Here is a 7,251-nt window from a genome sequence, read left to right on the forward strand (position 1 = left end):
AAAATACTAACTGAAGTACCAAGGGCTTATTCTATGAAAATATCCTTTAACACAGATTATAAATTTAAAATCAAAGGGTTGGTTATACACACACAAAAAAAAACCCCAGGACACTCAATGAGATAAAAACACAACATGATAAAGAGTTTATAGAATTCTTGTATCTGAGAAGATGCCTTGGGTCCACAGGAACATATGAGTCACTATGATACTGTGATTTATAATAAATATGTTTTTAACCTTTGTCCCCATTCCTGGCACAGAGCTCCTAAAATCCTTGGAATTTGTATTTATAAGAAATACCTTTCAACCACACCCAGGTTTATGTCAATGAGATGACTTTTGGAAAACACCTAAAGATGGTTACTGGGGGAACCAACCCTGTGATTGGAGGATTGGAATTTTCAGCCCCTCTCCCTTGACCTCCAGGGACAGAAAAGGGTCTAGAGATTTATTTGGTCATACTTGCATAATGAAGCCTCCATAAAGACACAAAAGGATAGGATTCAGAGAGCTTCCAGGTTGGGGAACACGTGGATGACTCTGTAGAATGGGGCACTTGGAGAAGACATGGGGGCCCCACAGGCTTCCCTCGTATCTTACCCTATGTGTCTCTTCCATCTGGCTGTTCCTGAGTTAGACCCTTTTATAATAAATTGATAACCTCAGAAGTAAAATATTTCTCTGAATATTCCCAGTTCTGTGAGTTTCTCTAGCACATGAACTGAACCATGGATGAGACTGTGGGAACCTCCCAACAGTTGGTCAGAAACCCAGATAACAACCTGGCCTTCTGTTCGGGGATTGATGTGGAGATCAGTCTTGTAGGACTGAACCCTTAACCCATGGCCTCTGATACTGTCTTCAGGTAGACCGTGCCAGAATCGAGTCCTAGGATATCCTGGTGAGAAGAGTTGCTTCGTGTGGAGGAAAAAACCTACACATCAGAAGGATTATAGTCAGTGCAGAACTATAGTCAGGATGCAAGAAGGTCTAGACAGTGTTACTCACTCATTCATGCCCGACTCTTTGTGACCCCATGGGCTGTAGCCCTCCAGGCTCCTCTGTCCATGGGATTCTCCAGGCAAGACTACTGGAGTGGGTTGCCATTCCATTCTTCAGGGGATCTTCCCAACCCAGGGATTGAACCTGGGTATTCTGCATTGCAGGCAGATTCCTTACCACTGAGCCACCAGGGAAGCCCAGTGGTAAAGAGTTTTAGCCATAACTTGAGAAGGTCTAGAGAAAAGGAGTTCAAAATATTTTTAAAATAAACTGTGGAGTAATCTTGACTATACCAAAAACTAATTTGTATAGCCTTTAACAACTGATTGCCACTTTAATGTAGAGAAAAGTGTGATAGAAGGAAGGTTGCAAGCAGCACATTAAACTTTAAATCAGTATGTCTCACACTGTGCATTCTGATTCTGGCCTACTCGTGTTTGCATGAGCCCAAATCTGAGCTTATTGTTTTTATTGTTTTAAAACAAATGCTGCTCAAAAATAGAAATCAAAGAACTGATTCAAGGGAATCACTCAGCATCCTTCCACTCAGATCCTTTTGTTACTGAGATCACAGGATGAATGGGTGGTGAAAGTTTTTAGAATTTCAAAATTATCATTCTACAATAGCAAATAACTCACACTGTAGGCAAAATATGAGTTATCTGGAGTTGTTTTATTTCAAAATATCTCCAACTCGTTCCATTAATGTTTGCTTCCCAGTGGTACTTGGCAAAGATTCTGATCAGCGCCGCCCTGTGCAGGGTGAAAATGAGATGCTGCTAAGTCTCACACAGCAAGAGAGGGATGAGACAATGCTTGAATTCATTCTCCATTACCCACCATGGCCCAGGGCCTGCCTGAGAGTCTCCAGAAGTCTGGATATTCTCAGAATGTCATGATGAAGTTAGGGAAATCAATCATCCATTTATACCTCTTAGCCTCTGTATTCTAAGCTCAGAAAGGAAACCGGTTGTGATCCATTTACCTTGGGAATGACTGTTACTTCCAATCCTGTCCTGGTTGTCATGGTACCCAGAGCTCATGGCAGCATCCAGATAGGCAATATTCTGCTCTGTTTTTCCCAAATGCTGCACTTGAGACAAAGTAGCAGCTTATTTCCTGACTGACACCTGGAAACCTATTTATGATTTATTCTCCCACAACTCATCTTCTGCAAGAGCCTGTCATTGACAGGGTGGTATTTGCCTTAGACACCTCAAGTAACTCCCTCCAGCTACATCCTCCCAGGGACCCCCTAGGGCCCAGGTTATTACATGCCATTTTTTTTTGAGGGCCTTTTAACCCACACTATATTGGAAATGTAAATAATCCTCCAAAGGACACTGACATCTCTTTTGAGAGTTTCTTCATAGCTCAGAAATTGGAGGAATAATCCAGAGAAAAAGAATTTCCTGTAGAATTTGATTTCCAGCCCAGTGTCTCAGTCTACAGGTTCTGTCAATTATTCCGCATCTGATGAGCTTCTACCATGTGAATAAAACTAACAGGAAGGTTGGTGATCATTCATTATCATCCATGCATCATTAAGTTCTGGATGAGCTTCCCTGGTAGCTCAATGTTAGTAAAGAATCCACCAGCAAAGCATGAGACCCGGATTCCATCACCAGGTCAGTAAGATCCCCTAGAGAAAACAATGGCAGCCCATTCTGGTATTCTTGTCTGGAAAATTCCATGGACAGAGGAGCCTGGCAGGCTACAGTCCATGCATGCGTGCTGTATGGTAAGTTGCTTCAGTTGTGTCCAACTCTTTGCAACCCTATGGACTGTAGCCTGCCCGGCTTCTCTGTCCATGGGATTTTCCAGACAAGAATGCGGGAGTGGGTTGCCATCTCCTCCTCCTGGGGTGTCTTCCTGACCAGGGAGGGAACCAGCATCTCCTGCACTGCAGGCAGATTCTTTGCTCCTGAGCCATCAGGGAAGCCCTTGTTAAGGTATAATTGATTCACAAGAAACTATACATATTTAAAGTACACAAGTCAGTTAACCTGACACACATGTACACTTGGGTAACCTAGCCATTACTTCCAAAAGTTGTCTCCTTCCCCTTCTTGTGTTTAGCTTTTGTTTTATTTTTATGTTGATAACAACATTTAATGTGAGATCTACTTTCTTCATAAAATTTTCAGTACACAATAGAGTATTGTTGAACAGGCACAATATTGTGTATCAGATCTCCAGACTTTATTCATCTTATGTAAGATAGCATTAATTGAATCACTATGATAATTTGTTTAAAATGTTCTCCAATCTGTGGGAAAAAGCAGAATCAATACCACTCACTCACCTACTAACCTAACTGCTGTCTTATGTTATGACCCAGGAAACCCTGAGTCACCAACTAAAGATGGAGAGGGGCTGAAACTGAAAGGGGGCTGATAGTTAGACAAAATCATTTAGATATTGGTTGATAATTAGACTCAATCTCTCTCTCTCTGTCTCTCTCTCTGTCTCTCATACACACACACACGCACATGAGTCTTCATCATCTGAGGTTGGTCTGTCAGGGGACACAGTCTGAACCACCCTGGAGTAGCCCACCTGAGTGCTTGCATATCCTTACGGCACCAGACTTCCAAGTGGGGAGCCCAGTTACACTCCCTGTCTATCTGCCTGAGCACCAGGATCAGCAGGCGGAAACTATCTTATTTTCTTTACACTGGTAATGAATAGACAATCACAGCTCTGTAGATATATGGATGCCAATATCCATCATACACTTCAACAACTTCATGATTGAGATCACACATTGATACATACAACTGAGTGAACCAAAAACATGTGTGGTTTGCAGCTAATCGGAAACCATAACAGAAAGCAAAAAAGTAGGAAATCACTCCAGCATGTATTCTCCTCTGAAAACATCTCCACAAAAGTAAATTACTTAACCTTATGACATTCCGTTTTCATTTCTTTCATCCCATCTCTCTCCCTAACCCCCTGATTTGCTGTGGGTTTTTTTTTCAGTCACTTGGAGACTAATTTCTTTCCATATAAACAGCTAGAAACTTCAGAGAGTTTAATATCCACCCCAGGATTTTGCTTTCTCTGCTGTTGTCTTTCCAGCAGCTTGAGACAGAATCTCCCTCTGAACTCATCTAGGCAGCTGGCCCCATCAGTTTCCTTCTCACCATCTGCAGTCAAGACCCTCATCTCATTTGAATACAGCAGCACAAGCAATACCCATTGATGAAATAGTTCCTCCCTTCAGCATATGGTGAGCTCTTCTTCTTTATCAAAGGATGCTTCCAAACTCTTCTAAGAGCAAATTTCTCTTCATGTTTCCCGAACTAAATAGTACTATAGTTCTCTCCCTGAGTAAACCATGTAACACTGCAATGATGTTTCCAGACAGTACGAGTCTTTTTTCCTGATGTTTCTCATTTGCAATTAGTGTCTACATATTCTGCAGGATCACTAAATATCCTCATTCCATTTCGTGGTCTTTTCAGCAGCATTTCCCAATCACTTCTCAGAATTTGATACTGGGACTTGAAATAGACATGCTTGTGTATACCTACTCCTAAAACGCTATGGTTTCTCCAGTAGCCATGTACAGATGTGAGAGTTGAACCATATAGAGGGCTGACCACCAAAGAATTGATGCTTCCGAACTGTGGTCCTGGAGAGGACTCTTGAGAGTCCCTTGAACTGTAAGGAGGCCAAAGCAGTCAATCCTAAAGGAAATCAACTCTGAGTATTCATTGGAAAGACTCTTGCTGAAGCTGAAGCCCTAAACTTTGGCCACCAGATTTGAAGAGCCAACTCATTGGAAAATACTCTGACACTGGGAAAGACTGAAGGCAAAAGAAGAAAGGGGTGACAGAGGATGAGATGGTTAGATAGCATCACCCTCTCAATGGACATGAATTTGAGCAAACTCTGGTAGACAGTGGAGGACAGAGGAGTCTAGCGTGCTGCAGTCCATGGGGTCTCAAAGAGTTAGACACGACTTAGCAACTGAACAACAACAACAAATCACATGCTTATCCCTGTTGGTTCAGCACCCCACAAAGAAAAGCCCTCGTGGGGTTATCAGCTCTTCTGGTGCAATTCCCTGAGACTTGGGCACTTCTCTATAGGTGCACTAGAAGAAACTCCTGGGAAAAGAGAAGGAGCAACAAGAGTTAGATATGTCATGAATGCTCACTGTTGCACATGGTGAATTCTTTGAGTAAGTGTGTTGCGTGCTCAGTAGTGTCCAGCATTTTGTGACCCCATGGACTGCAGCCCACTAGGCTCCTCTGTCCATGGAATTTTCCAGTCAAGAATACTGGAGTGGGTTGCCATCTCCTTCTCCAGAGATCTTCCCGGCCCAGTGATTGAATCTACATCTCCTGCATCCCCTGCACTGGCAGGCAGATTCTTTACCACTGAGTCTCCTGGGAAGCCCAGTGAATTCTTTATGGTTACATTAAACAGAACATTATTTCAGAGAGGAAATACTTGACAACTTTAAGGAAACGTGAATGAAAGGTCAACACAAGAACACATTACATCAATCCATGCGGTCATTCTAATATTAAATGATTTAATGGGTGTATTGACTTTACAAGAGGCCTTCTCCATAGAAGCACTGACTCAGGCACAAAAGTTGCTCTGGATTTGCCTGACTTTATTGCATGAATTATACAAACCTTCCAGGTATATCATCAACTGCTTGTATCCTCTTCTTGGTATGGGTAGCAGGCAACACCAGCTCCACATCTCTCCATTCCTTCTCTCCTCTATGTTTGTTAGACTCTCCAAGGCAAGTAATGAATCATCACCCAGTCTTTTCCTCATTTGTAAAATAGGAAAAACAATAAGTGCATTCTTATGAGAGTTTAATTAGACAGTTTATTGAAAACACATATGGAAGATGGATAAGCATAAACTTGATAGCTTTTAATTTGTATTTTCTTTTCTTTGGCTTCTTTCTCATCCTCTTATTTTCTTCTCAGTCTTGAAAATTTATTTTTCATTGCTTTTGGCTCCCCTCTGGTTCCCCTCCACTTCCCTCCACCCCTACATCAATCTCTCCCCCAGGGTTTCTCTTTCCTTAGGACTCTATCAGCCATTTGAAATTCACATACTGATAAGAGCATTTTAGCATTGCTAAATTTGAATTTCTTGACCCCAAATATTGAGATCATTATTCTAATTTTGGAGTAGAGACTAAGAAGGTACACATGTAAAGTTAAGCTCTAGAGCTACTGATAGAGCTATTTGCATTCTGAGAGGGGGAAAAAGACAACTTTCTTCTGCAATATAAAACAGTAAAGAAAAGGCTTCCCAGTGTTGGCTGTACAAAATTGCTGCGCAGTGTTCGAAAAACCTGTTGTCCAGTACACAACAGTGTAAAAAGAGTCTCTCAGTGAAGGGTCCAAGAATAGGTAGATTTACAGGGAGAATCAACATATAGCTATTACCATCATATAGCTAATGAGCATATCACCAAATGGTCAATGCTGAAATCAGATTGATTATATTCTTTGCAGCCAAAGATGGAGAAGCTCTATACAGTCAGCAAAAACAAGACCAGGAGCTGACTATAGCTCAGATCGTGAAATCCTTACTGCAAAATTCAGACTTAAATGGAAAAAAGTAGGGAAAATCACTAGACCATTCAGGTATGACCTAAATCAAATCCCTTATGATTATACAGTGGAAGTGACAAATAGATTTAAGGGACTAGATCTGATACACAGAGTGCCTGATCAACTATGGATGGAGGTTCATGACATTGTACATGAGGCAGTGATCAAGACCATCCCCAAGGAAAAGAAATGCAAAAAGGCAAAATGGTTGTCTGAGGAGGCCTTACAAATAGCTGAGAGAAGAAGAGAAGCTAAAGGCACAGGAAAAAAGGAAAGCTATAATCATTTGAATGCAGAGTTCCAAAGAATAGCAAGGAGAGATAAGAAAGGCTTCCTCGGTGATCAGAGCAAAGAAATAGAGGAAAACAATAGAATGGGAAAGACTAGAGATCTCTTCAAGAAAATTAGAGATACCAAGGGAACATTTGGAACATTTCGTGCAAAGATGGGCTCGATAAAGGACAGAAATTGTATGGACCTAAAAGAAGCAGAAGATATTGAGAAGAGGTGGCAATAATACACAGAAGAACTATACCAAAAAAAAAAGGATCTTCATGAACCAGATAACCACAATGGTGTGATCACTCACCTAGAGCCAAACATCCTGGAATACTAAGTCAAGTGGGCGTTAGGAAGCATCACTATGAAC

General features: G+C 41.5%; 1 long non-coding RNA gene across 1 annotated transcript; it reads left to right on the top strand.

Annotated features, from left to right (window-relative positions):
- The first annotated feature begins 2,829 nt into the window (after nt 1–2,829).
- Nucleotides 2,830–6,958, top strand: LOC145516325 (uncharacterized). Its single transcript, XR_014061301.1, has 2 exons — nt 2,830–3,868; nt 5,262–6,958. It is a non-coding gene; the product is annotated as an uncharacterized LOC145516325 (long non-coding RNA).
- The last annotated feature ends 293 nt before the right edge of the window (nt 6,959–7,251 follow it).

The sequence above is a fragment of the Giraffa tippelskirchi genome, chromosome 8, assembly GCF_054371585.1.
Source record: "Giraffa tippelskirchi isolate mGirTip1 chromosome 8, T2T-mGirTip1v1.2.pri, whole genome shotgun sequence".
Taxonomy (NCBI): domain Eukaryota; kingdom Metazoa; phylum Chordata; class Mammalia; order Artiodactyla; family Giraffidae; genus Giraffa; species Giraffa tippelskirchi.